This window comes from Heloderma suspectum, chromosome 2, assembly GCF_057233095.1.
Source record: "Heloderma suspectum isolate Gila_16-S chromosome 2, 16-S_ref, whole genome shotgun sequence".
Classification (NCBI taxonomy): domain Eukaryota; kingdom Metazoa; phylum Chordata; class Lepidosauria; order Squamata; family Helodermatidae; genus Heloderma; species Heloderma suspectum.
Window position 1 is genome coordinate 240,587,709 of NC_139459.1, and position 26,892 is coordinate 240,614,600.

The following is a 26,892-nucleotide window of genomic DNA, read 5'->3' on the forward strand; positions in this document are numbered from 1 at the left end:
TTAGTGGAAACATTCATTTCCAGAATGGCTCAGGTACTCCACTTTAGGGTTCCTTTAGGAAATGCTAGATCCTGTTGCACTTGTAGTGGATCCCACAAGCGCAAAGGAACAAGCAGAGGTGCAGCGGCAGTAGCTGATACTACCCAATTCCTTTAAAAAAATAGCATCCATAGTTTTTCAAAATGTAATCTTTAAACTAGTTATATAGTTTGTGTGTGGCTCCTGAAAAGTTCAAAGATGGGCCATTTGCATTGATTTCAATGCCCAAATGTTCTAGTCAGCAAAGGCCTTAAAATGAAAATCAGAAGTAAGCCCATCTATGCTTTGATTGTATAGTTCATTTGACTGAAGCATCTGGACTTTATCCCAAAGTATTAAGTTTTCTTTACATTTCCGTTAAACCTGACATGAAAGGACCCAACACTTAATTGGCCACTTTGGTGATTTCAAATACTATCACTGCACTTTTGAAATATATGAGCAATTTTAAAATCCTGGAGTAAGAAACTGTTCCCCTCTAGTCAGTTTGTATTCAATATCTTGGGAAGTATGGGAATAATTTTTTTCATTATTTCAACCCACTTTCAAACTGTAATATATCAGGGATTGCTATAAAATGTAGTAGCCTTGTTTTCTTTCGCTTGGAGTTTAACCAAGGAAAATTTGTGACCTTTGTTTATTTCGTTTAGTGACTGACCAAGGAAATGCTACCTTCAGGCCTCCATCATTCAGTGGCCTCCTTCACAATAGCATCCACTGCTAATATATGTATTAGTCTTAGTTATCATCATTCTGGCCTGTGCGAGATGATATTATTTATTTGAAGTATTTTTATGCCCCCAAAGGCTCCCAGAGTGGCTCACATATAATCAATTAAAGAAGACAATTATATGACTCTGAATCTTTACTTACAAGCAGGGTAACATATACAATGGATTTTTTTTTTAGTCCTCCTTACAGTTATATTACTAGAACATTTGATGTAACTACTTGGTGTTTTAGTCACTACATGAGTTCTTAATCTCCATAGGATTCTACAGAAACTAAATTATTTGATTTGAGAAACTTTGATAGTGCTAGTTGCATTTAATGTTTCAAGCCTCATTTGTATCAGCTTAGTTCACTGAACTGCTAAAACACACATAGGACAACCCATCATGGAGGGAGAGGGAGAGAGAGCTATACATGTATTCTGTGGCCTCTGGCCTGGAGATAGTACATAAAATCATAATTATGTGTTTCTTAAGGAGAAGCCAAAAACTGCTAGTATAATTTCCTTTGTATTTTGTTAGCATAGTTGTACCAGTAAACACACGCAAATTCACATACTGAGAGTCATCAGAAAATGAGGGAAATTGTGGAGATTTCTATTGAATTCTATTGATATTATAATAGATGCTGAAGGACATAAGTATGCAAGAGAGAAATTCACAGCCAGAGCTTTGCTTGCTGATTTCACTGCAGAAGTTCCCATTGCCAAAGAGAGAATCTGTTCTGTATCATAAAGAAAGCAGCCTGCCTCTTTAGCAGTTGGAACTACTGTGATGAAAGCTGCAAGTGACTTGGATCCAGCTTTTTTTTGTCAGCAAGAACAGCCTCTGAAAGGAGTTCCACCCTTCTGCAGCCCCTAGCACCACCTCAGCCAGACCTCCAGGCCAGATTTTCAGGGGGTATAGGGCACTGCAGTGGAGGGGGGATTTATGAAGATTGATTCCCCCACTTCTACCAATGGGATCCCCCCCTCATTGGATCAGAAGCTTCTTGCATCCATGGGAGGCTCATACTGGATCCATTTTTTTTTTCTTTTGAGTATGCAAGTTTCTTCTTCCAGATCTTATGAACGAAGGTGATATTCCATGAAGACCTATATACATGAACAGCATGTGAATGATTATTTTCAAAATTCTTGAATAACAATTGATATTATATACATAATCTACCATATATATTCTATCTTTTAAAATCTATTGTGCATCATTATGATAGGAGAACATTTCAGCTTTAAGTATAGAATGTGGACAGAATATAACATACAGTGGTTTGGCCAAAATACTAATGGTTATTGTGGCTTCTATTGTAAGCATTCATCCAGTTTATGCTCACAGTGGGAATAAATGAATAAATATGCTTTCATCCAGTCATGCTACCACATTGTTTTGTAACCTTAAGTAAAATGGTAAAACACATCCTTCGGGTTTTTAAAAGCATAATTTGTGGCAGACTGAAAAATGCTCCTCTTTCTAAGTCTTTCTAATGTAACAGCATCTTTGACAGAAATTGCATGCCTTATGAAAGGCATCACTTTATAATATACCAAGCACTGCTTTTTTGAGTTCTTAATTTCTTTTTTTTAATCCTTTGACGATTATACTAAATAAAATGGTTTTCTATGTTTGGGTTGATTTTTTTTTTAAATATGCTCACACGTTATAAGGAATAATGAATTTTCCTGATATGAAAGGCCCTTTGTTTTAGAGGGACTGGTGAGCTACTTTCTGTGAACTGCGTGTGCTCAGACCTCAGACACAGAAAGGAACAGGGCTATGCAATGTCAGCTCCTGAAATTGGAACACAGCATAGAGCTTCTGGATTGGCCAGACACAGACTAAAGAGTTAGGGTGCAATTGTGTGCATGTTCAGACAGAAAAAAAAGTCCTACAATTCCCAGCATTCCAAATTGTTGTAGGGCTTTTTCTGCCTCAACATGTATAGGATTGTACCCATGGTCTAGAAAAGGGATGGGGGGGAAAGCACTGAACACTGGCAAAATTGTAACAGAAACATTAGAAAGTGTTTTTCATTCAGAAATGATTGTTGACTAATGTATCAAAAATCTGTCAAAATTGAACCGCGAGAACACCCTTACATTTGCATCTTAAAATGGTAGTCATGCGCTAATCTGCAGCTAAGTGTAATTCTCCTTAAACTTTTATTTTTCAATTTTGTAACATCCCAGTGACTAGTAATTAATTGTAATGGTCTAAGAAATATGCGGGCCCAGTAACTTGATACTGCATTTGTTATACATCATAACCATATCATCTATAATAATAAAGGAGGATGCGTCTGTCAGTGCCATAGTGCCAAAACCATGAAATCAAGACAACTGAAACTTGGCATACATATTAAGGGGATCTTAGGGGTATGCACCTCATGGTTATTTGGTTTTCAAAATATTTTAATTAATTTGAATTAATTTGAATGTGTCCATGTGTTTGAAGCCTCACATCAAATACATGTCAAATTGAATTTTTCAGACACTAACTAGAAACTAAGGGCTTTTGCCTTCAGTAAATGAGGCAGTACATTCGCTTCATGTACTCAGGCCACTGAGCTTCAAGTGTCAGAGGGTGAGAAATGTTGGTGTCCATCCACAAGCGGGACAGACACTATTGGCTGAACAGAATCCTCCTTCCCCTGCACCCCCAAAATCTGCTCTGGATAGTTGGGGGGACCTCTGGGGTATATGGGGGGGCATGGGGGGGGGGAAGTCCCATTGTGTGAACAGACATCTACATGTTGTCCAGAAACTGAATTTGGGGGGATCACCAATGGCCCTACTTTGACCCAGACATTTCCTCCCATTGGTGCTTTGTACACAAAGAGCAGGACAGAAAGCGACTCTCCTGGGTCCGGCAGAACTTTCCCCTTCTCCTCAGATACAGCTATTACTAATTCCCTTTTTTCCATAGACTAGAAATCCTAGGATATTTCAAGTGTATACAATGCTCACCTATGCTTTTAAATCAAGGTTGAACAAAAAGAGAAACATTAAAGACTAGTAAACATTCAGAGGTGCAGTCATCAAAAAGTTAATTTCCTGTTGAACTACTGCAGGTGAAGATGCTCAGTTAACTTAATCAAGTTATAACAAAAGATATCAGTATGACACGAGCTTGAATATATCTTACTATTGTTTGAGAATATCAAAGAATATAAAAGAATTATTCTAAGAACATTAAAAATAAGTAAAAGTAATTGTGCTGCAGTAATTTGGCAGAGCTTATGAAACAAGTAAGAAGTGTGAGATATAAAAGGAGGCAAGGGAAATGCAAAATCTATCAATCAAATCAACTGAGTATATGCACTCCTGACTCTTATATCAGTTTCATTTGATGATACCATCTGAGATTTAACATATTTGAACCAAAATGAATGACATCTGTTGGGGATTGGTCTCTCAGCTCTGCTTTCGCCTTTACTTTCTTACATTATACTAAAGCTGATGACTGATGATGATTTTGCAGGTATTTCATTAGAAATTATGATTATTAGGAGTGATTATAGCTAGATTTTTTAAAGCCTCCCTGTTCTTAAACATAGTCACAGTTCTTCCTATTAAAAAACATGCAGGCATGTATTCACATGTGCACATGCACACACACAAACATACGTACACACACCACTACCTTGCTACAGTCACAGTTACCATGACTCTCACATAGACAACAAATGTATATAGTCATGATGACTCCTAAATAATGTATCTTAAAGACATTGTTATGCTCACCCTACTTCTTGAAATGTTGAGTTTGGTTTCATTTCGAAGGAGATCACTGGGGGCTTATCAGTATTCTGTAATGTTCGCAATTTTTTACAAATGTTGAATTTAGGAGGAGGCACAGTTTTTACACTGGAAGTCCAGTGCTCCCACATCAGATCTCCAGAAATAGGCAGATGGCATTCCAAAATGCTGTGAGCTTACAGATACCAAATTCAGTTTCTGTACTGTGTCTCTCTTGGTCTCTGTCTGTCCTTCGTGTCTAGTTTAGCCCCACTCAAAAGTTCTTCTCACTCACAGACACATAGATCACATCACTCTTAGGTGGGAATGTGAAGAGAAAGGCGTATCTCCATTCAGGTATTCCCTAGCAATTTAACCAGTAATCTCCCTAGCAAAAAAAAAAAAAGGTGCTTGGCAACTTTGCTGTGGTCCATCAAAGAGCATTTGCCATCATTCTAGTCCCATTAATTCATTCCTGTCCAAACCTCCAGTCTTACAACTATACTTTTACATTCTTTTGGTTTATATGGGGATATTTAAACATATGATTAACTCTCCCATTGAATTTAATGGGACTTAAGTGTGATTAACTTTGGCTGGATCATATCAATTTTAATTTCCATTTCCTCCCCAAAATCTATTGTATAACTATATTCCCCTTTAGAAGTACTCCTAGCATCCCAAGGGCTGATTTTTATGCCCTCAGGTGGTTGCCAGTTTGGTCTCCTGCTCGTGCCAACCAGGATAGTTTTCCTTGCCAGGGCAAACATCCAAAACTGGAGCACATGACTCATTCTCCCACATGTTCAGGTTATTTGTGCTATGTGTAGGAATAGCATTTGTGATTTTGGGCAGGAGTGGGTTTAGCTCTACCATGTGCGAGGCATGCACAGATTTCCCACACGTTAATGTGTTCCAATGCTTGTGCCCAGCCAATGGCCAGTGGGGAAGGATAATTCAAGTGTTATGTTGAACCCTATGGGGAACCTAAGTTGTGCACATGGTAACAATTTGGAACTTGCCCTAAGTTTGTGAGGGCTTAAGTTTTTAAAAACTAATCCTGAATGCAGCAGTGGCTACACACATCCTGCTCTGTCTGCTAACAGGTAGTTCAGCGATGTGCAGGAATTTCAAGTGGCTGCCATGAGTTTGGTAGTTGTGTGAATTGGCTCTTATTCACAAAAGATTAGATCTTGGACTCCTTGTGGAAAGTATTCACTGAATAAAATAGTAAGCAAACATCTTTTCTTTCTCAGTGAAAAAAATCACAGCACAATGCTTAGTTTTGAGATCCTTCTTTTCACTTCATAAGTACTTACACAGTATTGAGCTTTGTAAACCTCTCACAGACCTGCCACAATACCCTATGTATCCTATACAATCTGCAACATATTGATGTCACATACTGAATTAGTGCTTTTGATGTTACCAAAGGATAAATAATAATAGTTGTTGCCTTGTTTCTACATTCCTTGCTAATTACTTGGATTTCAAATAAAATGATTGTATTAGATTTTCCAACAGTGAATATTTTAAAACCTAGTAAATAGAATGTGAATGAACCTGGCATAAGAAACCAATATTTTTTATGAACCATTTATTACTAAATGTAACTCTTGTGTTGTGCAATACTGCTGAGCATTGTTCAGGGAATCGTCAAATATCCTTATACGAAGAATGAAGCAATCAGTAATAATAATAGAGGCTACACTTGCTTTTGAAAATATTAACCCACACTGAAAATATCTATTTATCCAGCAAAAGGAATCTATATTCATTTCTATCTACTTTTCAATCTGTAGTAGCAACTTTGGGGTGGATCCAAAGGTTCCATGAGTGGAAGGCTACTTGCACAATAATCTTTGTCATCTCCTCCTCCCCCTGCCTACCCCATAGGCCTCTCTGTAGTCTCCAGTAAGGCTTTTTGGGGTGTTCAGTAGGCTACAAGGGGAGGGAACATACAATTTGTGTTGCACAAGTGGCCTTCTCCTTAGACAACCTTTGAATCTAAGTTATCACGTACAGAAAAATTACAAGCTAACTTTATGATAATTTATATATTAAGATAGTGTGTTATCTTGGTACATTAATATTGTTATTACAATTGGCAACATTTCCAGAGTGATTCCTGAATTTAAGCTTCTAGAACCTGGCATGGCCACAGAATGAAATGCTGTCCTCACAGAGAGGGAGAACCTGCGTATTCCCCCACCTTTAAACCCAGGCACACACTTATGGAGCTAGTCCTACTGAAGTGAATATGTCTATACAGAATATTCCAAGAATGAGAAAATAGCATACCACAAGAGGGACATCATATACAGTGCTAGGTCATGTGAGATTTAATAGCACTAAAACGAGAGCACTAAAATGAGGAGAGTTCATAATAGTAAATGGATTGAGAGTATCTACAACCACAGTTGTTGTAACTTTTGTGTAGTCTAGTCATTAGACTGCATGGCATTTACAGATGTGCTCACATAGATTGGAGGTGTCACCAGAAAAACCCATGGAACATCTGTGTTCCCCAGCTTGTCCCCCAGTGTTGTTCAATCAAGTAGCTGTCACAGTCAGAATTGTGAAATCTTGCAGTATTCCCCATTGCTCTTGTAAAAAGCCAATGTCTTAAACTTTGCTTAAAGAAAACACTAATCTGCTCTGACAATCAGTTGGCAACTTTACTTATTAGCATATATCTTTGTATTGTTCATGGCCAGCAGATGGGTAAAGGAAGAAATCTTTCTTTGATACCATGGAATAAACTCTTAGGGCACAATCCTATGGGGATAGTGGGTTTCCCCTGAACTCAGGAGGTGACCGACTATCTCATGCAGGGCAGGCAGAATGCAGAGGGGATTCTCTCCTCCGCATTCTGGCAGCCTTGCATTTGTGGCTAAACAGCTGACTTTGGCTGTCTATCCGGGGTGCCTCAGAGCAGAAGGGGACGGCAGAAGTGACGTTATGATGCTTCCTATGCACTGTCTGGCCTCCCCCTGCAGGAACTCCCCCTTTTTGACAGCTTTGTGCTGCTCTTCTGAGCATGGAGCTGGGGATGAACTGCACCTCCTATAGGTAGCAGGGGAAGGGAGTCGGATTTCTGGGAACCGAGCTCAGAGTGCCCAGAAACCAAAAAATCCTATGGCCATCTAGACACTGTCTAGCGGACATAGGATTGCTCCCTTTCCACCTTTACTCTCACGGAGAATGATTTAACTTCCACAGTGTTATCAAAAGCTTGAGTGCTACCTTAAAAAAAAAAACTTTAAGAAACATACCACAGAATGGCTACAACTACATACTACTTAGTGGCTGAAAATTGTTTGGAGTTATTTATACCTAGTACCACTCTTCCAATTCACATTGTAACTGTTTCACAAGCAGAGTGTAATTGCCAAAAGGGAATTCTAATTTGACTTTAAAAAAGGAGGGTTGGATAATGAATGTGTTAAAGAATATCTGAAAATGTCCACTTGGGCTCATCTTTTTTATCAGACAAGTTTGAGCCTCAGTAAAAATTGGTACATGAGTGAAGACACTCATTGCTTATAGTTTGCATTGCAACCATCCCATTAGGCAAGTATAAAAATATAGTGCTCACGCGTACTTTTTCCTCTGATTGTTTATGTAACTTATTCATTATCCAGGTCTCCAATAATTTTACAAATGACAAATTCTAAAACAAAAGTTGCTCTTACAATATGTTAGAGCATTTGATAAAGGTTAGCATGTGCATTTTATCCTTACTTAGGGCTGTATGGATTGTACTCACCCTTGTCTGACTGTGGGTCTGCTGGGGGGGGAGAGGCGATCCGGTCCTCCCCCCAAAATCCTCCCTGGCCGGCTCCACTCCATGTAGCGGATGCTATTTGCGTCCCTGCTCTTTGCTGTGATAGGCTATGTAAAGATTTACGTAGCCTATCACGGCAAAAGGCAGGGATGCAAATGGTGTCCACTATGCCAGACACCATTTGCTGCCGCAGAGAGGCAGCAGTGGATGGCAGCGGACGGATGGTGGCAGGTAGGATCTGGCTGGCGCGGATTCCCCCAGGTGGCGGAGATGAGTCTTTTGTTCCTCTGCGGACTCCGGGGGGGCCGGATTCTTAGAATCTGGCCTCATCCAGTCCGTGGTGGAATTCTCCGCCATCCCTATCCTTACTCAAACTCTGATTTCAATCATTCAAACTTTTAAAGGGAAATGTAACAAAGAATTAAAGGTTAAGTATTGGGTCCACTGTACTCAGTCAAATCAGTCAATCCTAAAGGAAATCAACCCTGACTGCTCATTGGAAGGACAGATACTGAAGCTGAAGCTCAAATATTTTGGCCACCTAATGTGAAGAGAAAACTCTCTGGAAAAGACCCTGATGCTGGGAAAGACTGAAAGCAAAAGGAGAAGGGGACGGCAGAGGATGAGATGGCTAGATAGCATCACTGATGCAATGAATATGGACTTGAGCACGCTCCGGGAGAGAGTGCAGGACAGGAAGGCCTGGCGTGCTATGGTGCATGGGGTCACGAAGAGTCGGACACGACTGAACAACAACCACTGAACTCAGTGGCAATGGTCTTATTTTAAAAAGATGAGGATGCTGGAAAAGTTTATTTTGCTATTCCATTTACTAGAAAATTTGTACAGAAAATGCAGGTGCCAAATTGAGTTCTGATGAGTTGCCATCAGTTCGTTCAATACTATCAGTTCTTCACTTTTAAGTAAATTTCCAGTTATTTGAATGCACACGTGCTTTTCACCTGAAATTGCATTACATCATGACTTCTACCCACTCAGAACTGGTTTATTTTTCAGGCTATAGAATACGGCCAGGTAACTGCATTTAGGCCTATAAACCCTAAAGCAGTATTCAATCTCTTGGAAGCCAGTGGGCATGACAACTAGGGTCATCTTAGTCTGGCATCCTGCTTCAATACTGGACAACCAATTGCTTTCAGGAATCCCGCGAGCAAAGCTTAAAAGCAAACACCCTCTCTTGATTGTTGGTCCCAAACAGTCCAAAACATGTTTAGAAATTGCTGAACATGGAAGTTTAATACAGCCATTACAATTAATAGCCATTGACAGAGCTAGCCTCCATGAATTTAATTTCATTTTGAAAACATCTAAGCTGGTGACCTAGCCATCAGCCATTCTGTGGCAGAAAATTTCATATAAACCAATTATGTGCTACATGAAGAAGTGCCTTCTTTTGTCTGTCCTGAATCTCCTACCAGTTAATGTCACTGGTTTCCCTAAGTACTAAAAGGGAGAACATTTTACTTCTCTTCACTTTTTCCACACCATGCATACTTTCATAAACGTCTATCATGTCCTCCCTTAGTCATATTTTTTTTCTAAACTAAAAAGTCCCAGATGGTTTATCCTTTCATTGGAGGTCTGGTTCTCCAACTGTCTGTTAATTTTGGTTACCCTTTTCTTTACCTTTTCAGGCTCAGTGATATCCATATACCCAGATATCTGCTTCCCTCTGGAAAAAGGACTATGCCCAAGGCACAGGCACAATACACAGCATGTATGGCTGTGCAGTTCATAAGGCGTTCTAATAATGGTGTTATTCTACAGTTCATATAGGTCCTTTTTGTATACATGAGATGAGAGTTTAAGCTTCCCCCTATGCCCCTTCCAGCACTTCCAATGGATTCTGAACCAGGGACCTTATACATCCAAAGAGTCTGTTCTATCATTGAGCTATTACTACTCTCTATAAGTTATCTGGGGCTATTGCTCTGCAAGTACTTCTGTTTATCTGCTCTCAGCCGCAAGCACAACATGATCTGGTCGTGTCGTGTGGGTTGATTTCTAAGGAGTCAGGTGACTCTAGGCTAATCCATTTGAGGGAATTGAATCTATTATTTGAGGAGCAGGGATTTTATTTTATGGTTTCATGTTATACATTATAATTTATACAACAGGGATTGGTTCTTTCACATATAGGTCTTGACAGCTGAAAATTCCTAACACATAATTTATTTAGTTCATGACAGGCAAGTCTGTATTAATCCATTCCCCACCCCCAACCTCAAATTAAGACTTCTCTTCATAATATTCAGTTCATTTTGGCAACAGTTTTATTCCATCTCCATTGTAAGGGTGGACAACTTCTGGCCTTCCAGATACTGTAGCCTACAACTCCCATCAACTCCCATCAACATATCCAATAGTGTTTTGCAAGTGGGTTTCAGTTTAGAAAGTCAAGGAAGTGTTCATACTTTGGGTTAAAGCAACTGACACCAGTAAGTGACTGACTGATTATCAGAAAATATTCCTTAAAGTTGTCCTACTATATGACTAAGTACTGGCAAACAGCATTGTCCCTGAAGTCTCCATGGAAAGAGGACTAGGGATTGCTTTTCACTTGACACTTCAATCAAAATGTATTGCTTTGCTGAAGCCTTTTAAACAACTTTTGCACACAACTGTGCTCTAGCCAACCTTCAAATAATTTTCTGAAGCTATTGTAACAGTTCCATTCCATTTTAATTAAACCTCCTTACAGCCTCCTACTGATTACTGTTTTGAGGTTGGATGCAGACTGAGTAGACCCATTGGAACAAATGAGACTTAGTCTTGACTAACTTATGTCACATTGGTTCAAATAAGTCTACTCTAAGTAATGCTAAATCTGGTTCTTACCTGTGTTTTTTGTGCTGCAGACAATGTTTTGTAATCCTGGCTGTCAAGCAATCCATTTTCTTTTTGAGATTTAGCTGCTGGTAACATGTTCTGTTTCATGAGGTGGGGCTGGCATGCACTCGTTAAAACCACCTACATGCATTATCATAAGGTTTTCTAGTCTCCAGGCCTTCAGCAACAGTCGAATTTCTGCCAAAATTAGAATGGTTTCAGCTGGGCTGCAATGAGAGGTTTTTGCTCCCTCCCTGGCCCTTGCCTTCCCCTCCTGGAAGCTGAGGCAGTTACCCAGCCTGATTGGCTATGGAAATTCACCTTACAAATGGGTGGGGTGGGGGAGGAGAGACATTACTTTATAAAGTTAGGGGGCTACTGTTGCCATTTAGTCTTCAATCCAGTCTGTACTTGGATTTCATTCTGGTATTGGTTTTTATCTTCAGTCTTCATCTACTAACTGGCTTTTGGGCCTGGAAGCTTTTGGAAGTTTAGCTGGGCCTATGTCCTACGTGAAGACCTTTACTTGGGCATAGGATACGTACTACTTTGTTTTTGCCTGCAGCATTGTTTCAAATGGTTTCTCAATTGTTTTAAAGGGTTTTTCTGATCACTTTGGGTTTTCTCTGATATTTATGCACCTTTTCTACCCCTTTCCCTTTCCTTTTTTAACAAACTTCACATCTGTTTTAAAGTTTGTGTGTGCTTCATTGCGCTTAAGCCTCAGTATTGAATTCAGAGCCTTCGGCTTTGGTCTTCCTACTGTTTAGAATTTTGGGCTTGGGGCATAAAATACACGGTGTCAGCTTGAACCCTTATTTCTGGTCCCTAAGTGTGTCCAAAAGGTCCGAGTATCCCCTGGCTCAGTTTGGGTTTGATGTTAAGGGGTGGTAGCAGCAGTCTACCAGGTGATTTGTTTGCCCACCGTCCACACTGCAGGGTGTTAGGTGTTGGGGGTAGCCCCTCTTAAACCTCTTTACTCTCCTTAAGGCTGGCTGAGTTATTCCAAAGAAACAATGGTGGACTCTGAGGGTAATGCTGGGGGAATTCACCTGCAAAAGGATTCTGGTAGCACCATTCCTGGTGATTTGTGTATGGCAAGTCTTAGGCCTTATTTTCTTTTACTGGGAAGCTGTGAGAAGGGTCTGTTGACAGGAAAGTTGTCTTCACCATATCTTGTTTGCCAAGTGGGAAGTAGGTAGAAAAATGGAAGGATGCTTTAAAAAAACCCCACCAGGATTTATATAATTCTCAAAAACCTTAAAGCTAGGAATTAATCAACTGTGATTGTAAATTGATCAATCATTCAAGAAGCTATGCCATGTTTCTAGTCAGATTTGTGCATATGGCAGGACAAAATATTTGGGGCAGGGGGGGCACTGGAGTCATCCTTGCTTAAGGTTCTGGCTTCAGGCAGGTTCTTGGACTAGGTGCGTTAAGTGTCCACTGCCATTCTAATCATGATTCTTGACTTTCAATGTTAAAAATTAATATAGACATGTAAAAAATATTTAAAAGTGGGTGCAATTATTAGGTACACAATAATTGAAGGGAGGTGGTAGAAACTGCATTTTTTTAAGGGAGATTGGTCATGGCAGGGTGGGTGGGAAAGGAAATCCGTGGCCTTAGTCTGGGTTGTTGCAGCACTGTGGTAACAGGAAACATTAGATCCCAACATTCCATGATGCAGTCAGCAGAAGTGGGTGTAAAGTTGTTTAGATGATGCATTGATAAAATCTGTATGCAGAAATCAGGCAAGCCATGCATGATGTATGTTCCAGGGCTGGGGTTTTGCACCAATGAGATAACAGGCCCTGCTGGATCTATGGTGTTTTTTGTTTTGACTTTAAAGGCAGATGAGGATGAGGCGCGTTTATAAAGTATACGTATATGATCGTACTTTAAAATTCTAGGATCCTTCAAGCCTGGTCTGACTTTTACTTAGGACCCTTGCCTGCCGGTTAATCCCTTCCCCTTCGGTCTTTCGCTGATCCCTTCCCTATTCCACAGGAAGCCATGGTGACATGAAGATGAAATGCTCGCCCTTTCCTTCGGTGCAATTGTGGAAAGGGATGAAGAGCGAAAGGACAACCTGTCTGCAGTATGCGGGAGAATCGTCTTACCTATCTCCCCTCCCCCCTTAAGACGCCGATGGCCATGCTGAGGGGAAACCCCACCCTTTCCCATCCAGCCCTGTTAGGGGCCTTGGTCTTGAGACGCTGTCCTAGGGGGCTCAAGAAATCCAACACCGCCTCCTGCTACCTTTATGTACGGCAAACCACTCCCAGCTGCGCCTACGCTCACCCACAAACGGCCGCGGGCTTCGCTCCGCCGCGTGCAAGCTCCTGGTGAAAATCTGAGCTTCCCCTTTAACTGCCTGAGCAGCCGCGAGGGAAAACAAATGCCGCCTTGGTGTCTCGCGCCCAGCGTATCCTCAGCCGTGCATACAGCAGAACCACCCGGCCGTCGCTCTCGCTTTTGCTGCTGCTGCTAGTCGCAGGCAGCCAGCCGGCGGACGGGCGCGCCTGTGCACGGCACCCTGCGCGCGCGCCGCTGAGCCCGGGGATTGGCTCGCGCCCCCCATTCAGGAGCTCGTGCAACCTGGTGGTTGTGCCGCCTGCCGCTAGGCTGGATTCAGAGAGCAGCTGCCACTGAGCTGCTTGGGTGGCTAAGCTCGCAGGCAGGCAGGAAGCCTGGCAGCTTCCCTCCCTCGGCTCTCTCCGCCGCCGGAGGAGGCAGGGGCCGGGCTGGCCGACCGGAGAGGCTTTGGCCACTCGGGATATCGCACCTTTTTCCTTAGGAGGGGCCTCCCCCGCCCCCGGTCAGTGAAGGAATCTGCCTGGGCTCTGCTGCTTAAGTTACCTCACGGAGATGGTGTGAGGAGCTCCGGCTGTTCAACCTGCTGCTGCCGCCGCTGGTAAATGCTCTTCACTTCTCTCGCGTACTTGTCTGCATGCTTAAGGGTTTTTTCTGGCTCTGCAACGGCGCCTAAAACTGCAGCCCCCTCCTTTCTCCCCCCTTCTCCTGATTTGCCTTCTGTAATTGCACACGAGTGCGGTTGACAACTTCGGCTGCTTTTCTGCTTACGAAGGGTTTGTCTCCTTGGATTCAGCACTTGGAGAGGTCATTAGTTGCCCGAGTTCCAGGAGCATCCGCTCTCTTGTCCCTGCTCTATAACTGCTGCTTTCTCTGCCCATTAATTTTCAGCTTTGGCTGTTGACATTTGCTGGGCTTAAATGGAGTTTGAATGTTGGTTTGTGCTGTTGCTGTTTTTATGGTGGGTTGTTTCTATTTAATGCCATGTATTTATTGGTCTTGAAGGTCCCTTTCTTTTTGCCTCTCTACCCCCCAAATTCAAGTGCAATGTTATTACAGTTTAGGGGCAATACGAGGGATAAGAGAGGTTTCGGGAACCCAGAAACTGTGCTTTGCAAAGGGCACGTTCGTTGGAATAGTCGGCACTAAGAAGGCATTTGTATTCTACATGTGATTTAAAAAAATGCTGCTATGCATTATTGCTGCAGATTTGCAGGAGGCAATAAAGGACAAACACTGTTCATGTTGCTTGTAAAGACCGTAAACACAGAGGAGCTTTAGTGCATCACATATTGTCCAGTGCTGAGCTGTCGCTAAATTCCACTTCATAATTTCATATACATTCAGAAATGTGGTGGGAGAGAGAAATTGCTAGTGTTGTACTCACTGCTAAGTCCAATCTACAATATTTGCTAATGCCACCCTAAGACCCTGATAGACTTTAAACAGTGTGGCAGCTTGAGCATTTTTGTTTGTTTCATACATTCATGTAATGACATTTAGGTTGGTCTGCCTGATGAAACCAAATGGAGCTGTAAAGTGACAGGCTTTTTGCCTCAGAATTATATTCCTTGGAAGGTCTTTCAGTCAGTTTAGTATTAAATATCAGGCTAAGCATAACGTTTAGGCATGCTTTGCACCCATATAGAAGATAATGACTTACTACATTTAATTATTTTCTTGTTTTAACATAGGTCCTAATTCAGTGTGTGTGTGTGTGTGTGTGTGTGTATATATGTGGGGGGACACGACGACGACAATATAGCAAGTATGTCAGCAGTAGTTATAAAAATGTTCAGGTTATACATTCAAATAGCTATGCTGCATGAAGAAAATAAGTAAATCCAAATACACTTTCTCAGTTTTTAGAGACACACTCTAAAATAATGTATTGAAATAAAATGTTGAAATAGAGTATTATCTATACTGTGCTAACATGTTCAACTGCATGACTTTAGTTGTCTTAAGTCTTCCAAGTATGAAACTCTGGAAGTCAGTGTTACATTAAAAAGATGACCTTATGTAAAACTTTTCTAGAGGTCATGAATTTTCAGTGAACGTAGCTAATAATGGAAGATAGCAAACAGAAAGGGATGAAGTTAATGATCTCATTTAAATTATGTTCATAATTAACTATTTATTGGGGGGCAGACTAAACATCATGAATCACTTGTCCAAAGTTATTTAGCATCAGTTTGAGATACTAGTTTTTTCCAAGCACAGAAAATGTAATATTCTCTTTGATATTTAATAAGGGTCCTTATTTCATATCAACAGAAGTCATACAAGACTGACATGTTGTAGTTTCGATTCTTTCCACAGATACCTTAAAATTATAACTAACGTTATAAAACAATATCAATTTTCTTATCATTGACAAGGAACATGTATTTATACCAGGCACACTTTCTGTGATTGAATACCAAAAAATATGAATTCAACTAGAAGTGTGTGATTTTCTAAGTAGCTCAGGTATTAAATATAGCTTTCTTTTCTAAGCTAGGTTTTAAATCCACAAACATTGGACAAAATCCAATTAAAAATAAGCACCTTTAAGTCAAATTGATTTAAATGCAAAAGTTAAAACACATACCTGGGCTACAATGCTAAAGACACTTATCTAGGAGTAAACCACATTGAACTCAATTGAACCTCTAAGTAGACATATAGAATTGTGCTGTAAAGCTCTCATTAAAATCAAAGGGACTTAAAAGTGCTTTAATTTTGGTTGGCTTGTGACAAATGTTTTATTCCGTGAATATATATTATTTAAAATTAGGCATTCCTTCAGTGTGGGTAATAAAGTGATTGAAGCATAATTACTGAGAGGTTTTTCCTGCACAAGCTCCATTGCAATGAATGGGAGTTGCACAATAGTGCTATCATCATGTCACATAGTTCCTGTTCATTTCAGCTGGGCTTGAATAAGAACTTTCTTGTGGAATCCAGGTCACTATTCTTATTTGCATTATATGTTGACATTTCCAAACACTGAGTAATAAACCTGTGTGTGTGTGTGTGTGTGTGTGTGTGTGTTTAGCCTTCAGTTAAACTTTTTTGGTATTTTGAGTCCATTTTTTTTTTTTTGAAATAGAGATTTTTGTTTAACTAGTAAGGTTTGTTGGCTTGGATTCATCTGTATCTATTGCACAACATGCAACACTTCTCTCCTGTTCCTTCCCTACCTGCACATACAGGGATATGATGAGGGGATAATGTCTAGTCTTTTCAGGTAAAGTGCATATACCGGGCTGCTTTTGGGGTGCTTGGTACCCCTATGATGGTACCAGAAGTGACTTCCTTATACGTGTGCCTATGTGTTGGGGAGTAAATCAAATAGAACAGCTGTAGACTTTGGTATGATAAGTGAATGTGCAAACTAGTCTTAAATTTCTTAGCTACGTCCAAGGTATCTTCTTTAAAACACACACATGAAATACCCATGTTCACACTTCATAGTTAAAAGAAAAACAACCACCACAAGTTTATTTTGAACTTATGACTCAGGACTTTGCAATGATTCATTATATAGCCAGATCACTTTTTTAAAATCTCAACATATTTTTATTACTAAAATAAGGTTGTCCTTTTAGTTCATTAAAGCAAAATAATTTGGATGTGATGTGAATAGTAACTGCTGTGAAAAGAGGATGATGTGGGGAAAAAAGGTTGATCAGAAAATGAGCCACTTTTGCACATGGCCCCAGAATAATGTATCTTCCTGTATCTATACACTGTACTATGTATTTTACAGGGGTGACTTCTCAACATACTTATACATGGAATGGAATATAACCGCAAACATATATTTTGCTTGGCTTTGTGAAATTAGACTCTTGTTGCTACACCAAAGAATGACAAATGTTGCAAGTTAGATATGTACTTTCATTCACAAAGAAGACAACTTTCACCTTTTGTATGTTACAAAGGGGAGAATAGTTGGATGAGAATACTGTCAAATGATCCCACTACCAGAATGACCTATTTTTTAAATTTCTGTACCCTCCTCCAGAAGTCAAATAGCTACATAGGAAGACAGACAAAAGATGCCGGCAGTTGTTGGGTCAGAGGGAGAATTACTACTGCTCCATGAGTATTGATCTGAAGCAGGTGACAGTCAGATTTATCTGTTGTCTTAGGACTCATGTTGTATTTGGGTGGGGGGTGGGGGAAGACTGGAGGTGGCTGAGCTGAAATTGTAATAAATATGTTTTTTTCTTTGTTAAATACAAAAGCCCATTTTTACTTCTGTTGTTATATATTATGTCCGATACAGTAGGAATCATGTTACATAACTTAATAATACTTGAGCTATACCTTTACATAAATCAGTTTTTAGAGTAGCAAAGTAAGACACTAAAGTAAGAGAGTGACCTATATCCTAACCCTAAGCATACTTACTTAGAATTCTGTCCCAGTGACATAACTGGGCTTAGTTCCAAGTTAGTAATTGTGCATAGGATCTCAGCCCTGAAATCAGCAGATTTACTTTGAAGTAAATGTTTTCAGAACAGGCCAGTAAGTTCAGTCAAGGCTGGTATCTAGTTTTGTTTTGTTTGTTTTTTTGCATAAGGGGCCAAACAAACCTGAAAGTCAAATTAAGTGGAGGGTCAGTAGAAGCCAGTGTCATACCACTGGAATCCCACTGAGCACTGACCGTTGAAAAGTAATGTATATACTTTGGCTGTTGGAAGTGGGCATGATGATATAACACAATTTCTTCAGTAAAAACACTTATTAAGGATTTCACTCACAAACCCAAATTTACATACATATGTAGGGGTTGTGGTAGTCAACATTTATTATTTAACATTTACTATGTACACATAATTATATCATTCTTTTTTGTAAGGCCTACAAGAAGGGTCCATCCGCATCCTCCAAAAAATGCAAAGAGAAAATGTGTCTTATTTCTGAGTTAAGGCACACATCCTTTATTTTATAAGTTTGAAATCACTCTTTAATTTTCAGGGTGGTTTACAAGGTAGTTGTACAGCAAATTTACAGCATATCTCAAGTGTTTGTTGTTGTTGCAGAAACAAGACAATCATTTAATGACCTGAAGTGAAATTCATGTTTTCAATCTAACCAAAAGTCCACTGTCATAAAATACCTGCTCTACTGTATGTATACAGAAAGATGTTCTTATTTAGGATATAAATGTATAGAGGTGGCCCAAGGTTTTTTTGGGGGGTGGGGTGGGGTCAACGTTTTGTTCACATTACTATGTTTTTATGGCAACTACTGTTGACTCATCATTTGTTTGATTTCTAACTGAGCAGAACAATTTTATGTATAGTAGCCTTGAAAACTCTGCATGTAGGAGGTAAGGTACTAAATGACTTTGTACGTGTATCAAACTGTTTCAGTCATATAAAAGACAGTCTTTGTGCACTAGTGGCCTCTACACTGCAGATATCGTGTATGTACTCTTAAAAGTTCTTCTTTACCTAGGTTTTCAAAGCAGCATTCTTTAAAATGAAAGTGTCTCTGCAAGGTTTGTCTTATTTGATCTATTCGAGGCATTTCTTGATATATTATGGCCTATTCTATAAGTTGATCTTTGTTTAGCATTATTGTTCTGTGTTGGGAATGCCACTGAGGTTCAAATATGTTTTCGTATAGACTTTTTGGATAAGCAGCATATTGATTGCTTCATATAAAATCTCTTATATTAGATTATTTTTATCTCATATAGATTATTTTTCATTGAAGAAGATGGCAGTCTATACATTAAAGTAATAAATTGGTTCCTTTCAGGTTTACTGAAGGACATTAATAATCTAATAATCATTCCAAATGGGGATACATTTTGACATTTTAGCAGCAAGTACAGTGTGCAGTTATGAGTTTCATTTTACTTAGGATAGCTAGTGATGAGCTCATGGCTACTGTTCCATGTAGCATACATTGTCTTGCCAGGGAGGTTCTCAGCTACATTTGTGGCAGGGTGGGAAGAGTGACACTACAATAGCCTTTTACTTCAGAGAGCTTTTCTACATGAGGCATTTATTGTTCGCTTGTCATTCCCTTCTCACAGTTGTTTATGGGTTCTTCAAATGACATCATGACCCTCCAGTTTCACTTCCGTTTTTAAATAGCGTTTTTGGTGAGTTACTTTTAGCACAGGGAATATGTGGTGTTATTTGTGAAAGTGAAAGAAAATGCCTTTTCCACTTGTGTTATAGCAGAATAGCACAATTACACAATGCCACCTAGAGGTTATGTAGTGGAAAAGCAGGAAAGGTACCACTCTTCGTGTAGTGTTCGGATCTCAATTCTGCAACAAAACCGAAAGGAGATACGGTGGATTAACAGCATCATGTAGAAAAGGTCAGAGTTAAGAGTATATGCATTTATATATGCAGTGCTTTAGTAAACCAGTCAGTAGCAGGTATATATGATCTTCTTCATGTGGGGTTTGTTCTAAGAAGTTAACACACCAGGTTATCAAACTATAATATGATTTTGCTTTGGTTAAAACAAACCACAGTTCCCAGAGTTCATATGTAACACGGAACTCTGATTTGTTCTAGAGAGGAAGTTTGATTTCTTCTAGTAGTTATTTATTTAATTACATTTCTATACCACCCAATAGTTGAAGCTCTCTGGGAAGTTCACTTCACAGTTATATACTCAGTTATGTGAAAATAAGGGCAGAATGTACCCCATATTTACAAGTCATGATTCATCTTCTGTTGCAGAGTAACATTCTAAATATATGCTATCATTCTAGAAGACTTACAGTGAACAGACTATTTAGCTGGACATATATATATTACAATATAGGGACCGCGGTGGCTTAGTGGTTAAGACCTGGAAGGTCGGCAGGTCAGCAGTTCGAGACCCGAGTGCTGTGTGACGGAGTGAGCTCCCGTCTTCAGTCCCAGCTATTGCCAACCTAGCAGTTCGAAAGCAAGAAATTGCAAGTAGATAAATAGGTACCGCCTTGGCGGGAAAGGTAACAGCGTTCCATGCACCTTGGTCTTCAGTCATGCCGGCCACATGACCACGGAAGCGTCTTCGGACAGCGCTGGCTCTTCGGCTTAGAAACGGGGATGAGCACCGCACCCTAGAGTCGGACACGACTGGTTGGGGACACCTTTACCTTTTTTTTTATATATATATTACAATAGTTGCAGGTGGCTGTTTTCTCTCAAGCCAAACAAATATCTAACACAGGGTTGGTAATTTGAGGCATTGATACAAATAGCCCTTTTGTTAAAAGTTCCACATTTAGTGGCAGTGAATTGCAAACATGATTCTAGGGGAAAAGATGGCAAGCCAAAGGCCAAGATGTTTTCAAAATGTCTTCAATTATATTTCCATCTTCATAATAGATTATAGACATATTAAAGGCATTATGAATTCAGGTGATCAGCTGGATGGTGCTACAACCATCCTTGAAAGGTCAATGCATAACTTCAGTACTGTATACTGTATAGGAAAGCAAACAGAAGTTATGATGGGCTTGGTTTCTTCATTCACAACACACGGCGTTATTAAACGGTGAGTTGACATTTATTGAAACTTAACAGCATGTTTTAATTATTCACTAGTGTGCTATTTTGATTATTCACAAACAGTATACTCAGGTTTCATTCAACTATTACCTGTTTACATTCCTTGTAAAGTATAATTTAACTTATTGCACATTTTAGTCTTCATTCATCTTTTTTCTTTCATTATTCCCTATGTGTACTTCTCATCACTTTAGTAGGGAAGATCTAAGTGGCCATGTCCCCAAAACCTTACATGTCAACAAAACTATAGGCCATAATCTGCCACCATATGAGCACAGCATTTGAGCAAATGAAGATATTCTCATGCACTTAACAGAACTCTGCCCTCTCCATTATCCCTCAATTCACATGCACATTTGTCATGTGCACAGGCTGAAAAATAGGCTGTTATGTGAATGAGGTCTTTGCCTCCCTTATCTCATCTAGCATCACCTTCAACTAAGGTACAGCTGCCATTATAAAGGACTTTGACACATATCTGAAATTTCATATATTTTACAATGAAAACGGGTAGCTAAATAAATCTTAGCTGAATTTTCTGTAAAATAAATGCATACATACGTATATCAGATTGACCACATTTTGGTCTGAACTAATATTGTTCTAATATGCATCTTAAAAGAATATTGTAAGATTGGGGGTGGGGAGTGGTGTCTGCAGAATTATCCTAGAATAGTTTGCAAATTTATCTACAGATTTAACACAAAATAAACTCCTTGTATTTTTTAAATATGTCCAGCTCTATTGCAGCAGGAAGATATAGCACTTGCCTAAATTACAGAGGGGAAAGGGAAGAATCCTTTTTTTTTTTTTACAACTGACACGTGGAAAGACACCCCCCCAAAAATGTGGAATGCATAGAAAATAAGGTAGACTTTGCCCCTCTGATAGAGTTAGCATTTTAGTCTTTCCTGTAAAGTTGACTTGTTTCTTTCTTGAGTCTGTTTTGTAAAACCTATACTTTATTGAAGGTAATGAAGGCTGCAGTCCTATAGCCATCTACATGGAAGATCATTAAATACAACTTCTGAATAGACATGTATAGGATTGTGTTGTAAATTTAGGTAAATGAAGTTCATTTATTTCAGAGTAAAAAAAAGGAATTGCTTTTTAACAATGAGGGGGTTATACTGCTTATAGCATATATGATGTTATTTCATTATAGCATTATTGTTAGCATAAGCTACACTTTCACTAGGCAAATATTTTTGAAAAAGTAACAACAAATTATGATGAATGTAAGATAATAACTGATGCTGCAATTAGTGTGTATGTGTGATTGAAAGTATAAAACACTTTGCATCTTTGCATTCATAAGAATATTAAAAGATGTACACTTTCATGTCTATAAAATGCATGGTACTAGGTGCATCTTTATCCTGTCTGCACTGTAATGCTTGGAATTCCTCTACTCTTGATACTGTATATGTTTTTTCATCAAAATGTAGTAGATTAAACTCTACCCCCCAAATTGGCAGCCATTTTAAATGGATAATGCTTTTGGTCTTAGCTTTGTCTGTTCAGGTAAAACCGGTAATGTTGGCCACTTTATAAAAAGAAAAAAAAATGTCTGGGAGCTCCTTTAACAAAGCTTGAACAATCAGACCATGTTTCAGAAAGCATGTAGTTAGTGTAATATCTACACTGATCTGTCAAATAGGTGGTGGGTAAGTGAGAGAGAGAAAAAATCTTGTATATTCCTGTAGCCTCAGGGTATCTTGTGGGAAACAGAATAGCATGACCTGGAATACTAATTCCATACTGACTGAGCTGTCTATATTCCTTACCTGTCCTTTAAAAAAAAAAAAAAGAGCCTGATCTCTCTTACCGAGTAGGGATTTATGAGACCCTACTACTTTCCAAAGGAAAATTTGTTAACTAAACTAAGGCTGAAATTCTATGCACACCATCCATGGGAGTAAGCCCCATTGAACTTAGTAGTTCTTTATTCCAAATAAGCACACAAGGGATTGGCATACAAATGACATAGGATTAGAATTAGTCGAACAGCAGAGCAAGGTTCAGCTACCTAATCTCACTGTGACTCTGTTTCTATTTTGTAACTACAGGGCACTGCCTAATGACACGAACAGCACCACGGAATGCATTAAAAGCTTTGAGTGTTCGAAAAAAAAAATCCCATTTGAACGCTATCTGAGCGCTGGTTTAAATGTTACTACATTATGGTAGAGGGTGCCAAAAAAGACAAGGACACTGATCTGATATACATAATTTGCATGAAATTATGTGCGGTAAATGCTATCTCTCCAAATTCAGAAATACTATAAGATTTTTCAGCCTGTTGCATGGGTGAACAGTAATGACCTAGCAAGCCTAGTACTCAATTGGCCTTGGAAAACTCCTCTGAGGGGCTGTTTGCATGACACAACAGCCCATCATGGGTTAATTAACCCACGGTGAGGCTGTGGCACATGTGGGGCCTGTGTGGCTATCATTTTGCATATGCAACCCCCACTTGGGGGTTGTCGCCTCGTGCGAACCCTGCGAGTCTTGGTTAAGTAAGGGTTAAACAACCCATGGCCTGTTTTCAGGTTATATGAGGATAGTCTAACCCTCATGTAACCCATGCTTCCTGAGTTTGCATGATACGACAACCCCTGAGTGGAGGTTGGATATGCAAAATTAGGCTGGTGGGTGCTGCAGCTCGTCATGGATTAAATAACCCATGACAAGCTTTGGTGTGTCATCCAAACCCAGTCTAGAAGAACATAAATCTGCTTTCCTGGGCATCTTGACCCATTCAAAGCCCTGTAACCGTGTGCACATGAATTCAGTTACATTTTCTGTACAGATCTTCCCAGCAAACATGGAAAGGTTGCTGGTGGAAGTGGCAGAACCACATCATGCATGATGCATCCCCATTCTCTTCATGAATATTGGTTTTGAACACCTGTGTAGGGCTTCTGTATTCTTTCGTTCTGAAGGGCATCTCAAAGGTTTCTTCCCTTTCCCCCCTCTTCCCTGTTCTGGAAATACTATGGATCTAATTGGTGGACTGAGGGGCAGGGGAAGCATTGCCACATTATTTTCAGTTTATCTCCAGTGATGCTCAGTTTGTTTCTCTCCCTTCCATGTGCAAAACTATTTTTTAACCCACAGTCCCTTTTGCTCCCCTTCCCAAGCACTATCCTTCTCCTGGAACTCTATAACAGTATTTTATTTATTTATTTCATTTCTATACCACCCAATAGCAAAAGCTCTCTGGGCGGTTCACAAAAATTAAAACCACAAAGCGCAGCATAAAACAATATAAAATATGAAAGCTTAAAACCACAATATAACAGTACCACCAGCATAAAACCGCGCAGCAATGCAGAGATTTACAATACAGATTAAAAACTCCAAAGCTAAAAGACTAGGAAGCTAAAATACTGGGAGAATAAAAAGATCTTCACCTGGCACAGGAAGGAGTGTAACATAGGTGCCAAGCAAACTGCTGTAGGGAGTTCATTTCACAGCTGGGGTGCCACAGCAGAAAAGGCCCTCTTCCTGGTAGCCACATGCCTCACTTTCTTTGGCAGGGGCTCATGAAGAAGGACTGCTGAGGATGATCTTAGGGTCCAGGCAGGCACATATGGGTGGAGGCAATCCTTCAGATAACATGGCTCCAAGCCATTTAGGGCTTTGAATGTTAATGCCAGCACTTTGAATCGGGCTCAGAAATGGACTGGCAGCCAGTGCAGCTGGAAGAGTATGGGTGTAATGTGAGCTCATTGGCCAGTCCCTGTTAACAACCTTGCTGCCCTATTTTGGAGTAGCTGAAGTTTCTGGACCGTTTTCAAAGGCAGCCCCACGTATAACGCATTGCAGTAATCCAGACGAGAAGGTATCAGAGCATGGATAACTGTAGCTAGGCTATCTCTGTCCAGATAAGGGCGTAGTTGGTATACCAGCCTAAGCTGATAAAAAGTTTTCCATGCCACTGTGCTTCAAGTGACAGTTCTGGGTCCAAGAGCACTCCCAAACTACAAACCTGATCCTTTAGGGAGAGTGCAACCCCCTCCAGAACAGGTTGAACATCACCTAGCTATGCAGATGAACCACCCACTAACAGTACCTCTGTCTTGTCTGGATTGAATCTCAGTTTATTGGCCCGAATCCAGTCCATTACTGTGCCCAGGCACTGATTCAGAGCAGCCACTGCCTCAGTTTGAGGGTTTGATGAAAAGGAGAGGTAGAGCTGAGTGTCATCCGCATACTGATGGTACCTCAGCCCACCCCTCCAGATAAAGTCCCCCAGCAGTTTCATGTAGATGTTAAACAGCATAGGGGATAAAACAGAACCCCGTGGAACCCCATGGCATAATTGCCAAGGCACAGAGCAATAATCCCCCACACCACCTTCTGGAATCGGCCATCCAGGTAGGAGCGGGACCACTACAGTGCAGTGCCTCCAACTCCCAACCCAGACAACCTGTCCAGAAGGTTCCCATGATTTATGGTATCAAAAGCCACCGACAGATCCAGGAGAATCAATAGGTTCGCACTTCCCCTGTCCCTCTCCTGGCAGAGGTCATCCCACAGGACGACCAAGGCAGTTTCCATTCCAAAACTAGGCCTAATGCCCAATTGAAATGGATCTAGATAATCCATTTCATTCAAGAGTGCCTGGAGTTGTCCCGCAACCAACCGCTGAAGCACTTTGCCCAGGAAGGGGATGTTGTAGGGATGGCAGAGAATTCCGCCACGGATCACGGTGAGGCCGAATGCCAGTGCATTCAGCCCCCTGAAATCTGTGGCGGAACGGCCTGCCCCCCCGCCCCCCTGCGGATCCCCCCTGGGATGAGACTTACCTGGGGCGGATCTTCCGGGTGGCGGCGGCTCCGGCGGTGGGTTCGGCGTCGGCGGCGGCTGGTCTTCCGACCAGCTGCCACCGCTGCCATTTGCAGTTTTTTTTTTTTTTTTTTTACAGAGATGTGATAGGCTACATAAGTTTTTCTGTTTTCAAAACATCTGGGTAAAAAAAAAAAAAAGGTGTACGCAAATGGTGGCGCCTACATCCGCCACCATTTGTGTTCCTTAGTTTGGGCCGTCTTAGTCTATGTAAATATTTACGTAGACTAAGACGGCGAAAATAAGGGGAACACAAATAGTGTCAGCTACACTATTTGCGTTCCCCTTATTTTCGCCGTCTTAGTCTTCGTAAATATCTATGTAGACTAAGACGGCCCAAACTAAGGAACGGAAATGGCAGTGGCTGTAGCCGCCGCCATTTGCGTATGTGGTTCCCCCCCCCCAGAGCCCTCCATGGCTGGAAATCCGGCTGTGGATGGCTCTGGCCTGGCTGGGCCTGGCTGGCTGCTCTGCGGCGCTGCCGCAGAGCACAGCCAGCCACAGAGGATTCTGGGGGGGAGGAATGGAGCGCCTCCCCCCCGTCAAGGATTCCGGGGAGAGGGACGGAATGCCTCCCCCCCATAAACATAATCCGTGAAAGGTAAGTGACTTTCGTACATCCCTAGGATGTTGGCTAAATTTCTAAAGTCAGCCGTGATAGGCTACGTAAATCGTCATGTAGCCTATCACAGGTGACTTTGAAAAAAAAAAGCGCGTATGCAAATGGTGGCCCATGGGCGCCGCCATTTGCATTCCTTATTTTGGCACGTCTAGTCTACGTAAAGATTTACGTAGACTACGGCGAAAATAAGGGCAACGCAAATAGCGTGCGGGGGGTGAACGGAGAATTTCACTGCCGATTTCGGGGGGCCGAATGCGTTGGCGCTCGGCCCCCCGAAGATTCGGGGAGAAATTCTCTGCCATCCCTACCTTTTTACTTCCTTCAACCTTTCTCCATTCCCCAGTCCTATTCGTAACTACCTTTCTAGGGATGTACAAATCCCTTACCTGGCTCTGTTCAGGGACATCCGCCATGGGGGGAGGTGCTCTGTCCCTCC

At 40.8% G+C, this 26,892-nt stretch overlaps 1 long non-coding RNA gene across 1 annotated transcript; it reads right to left on the bottom strand.

The window, feature by feature from the left end:
• Positions 1–889: 889 nt before the first annotated feature.
• On the bottom strand, positions 890–13,753 carry LOC146354310 (uncharacterized). Its single transcript, XR_014788358.1, has 3 exons — positions 13,446–13,753; positions 11,151–11,339; positions 890–1,864 (listed from the first exon to the last, which is right to left on the bottom strand). It is a non-coding gene; the product is annotated as an uncharacterized LOC146354310 (long non-coding RNA).
• Positions 13,754–26,892: the final 13,139 nt, after the last annotated feature.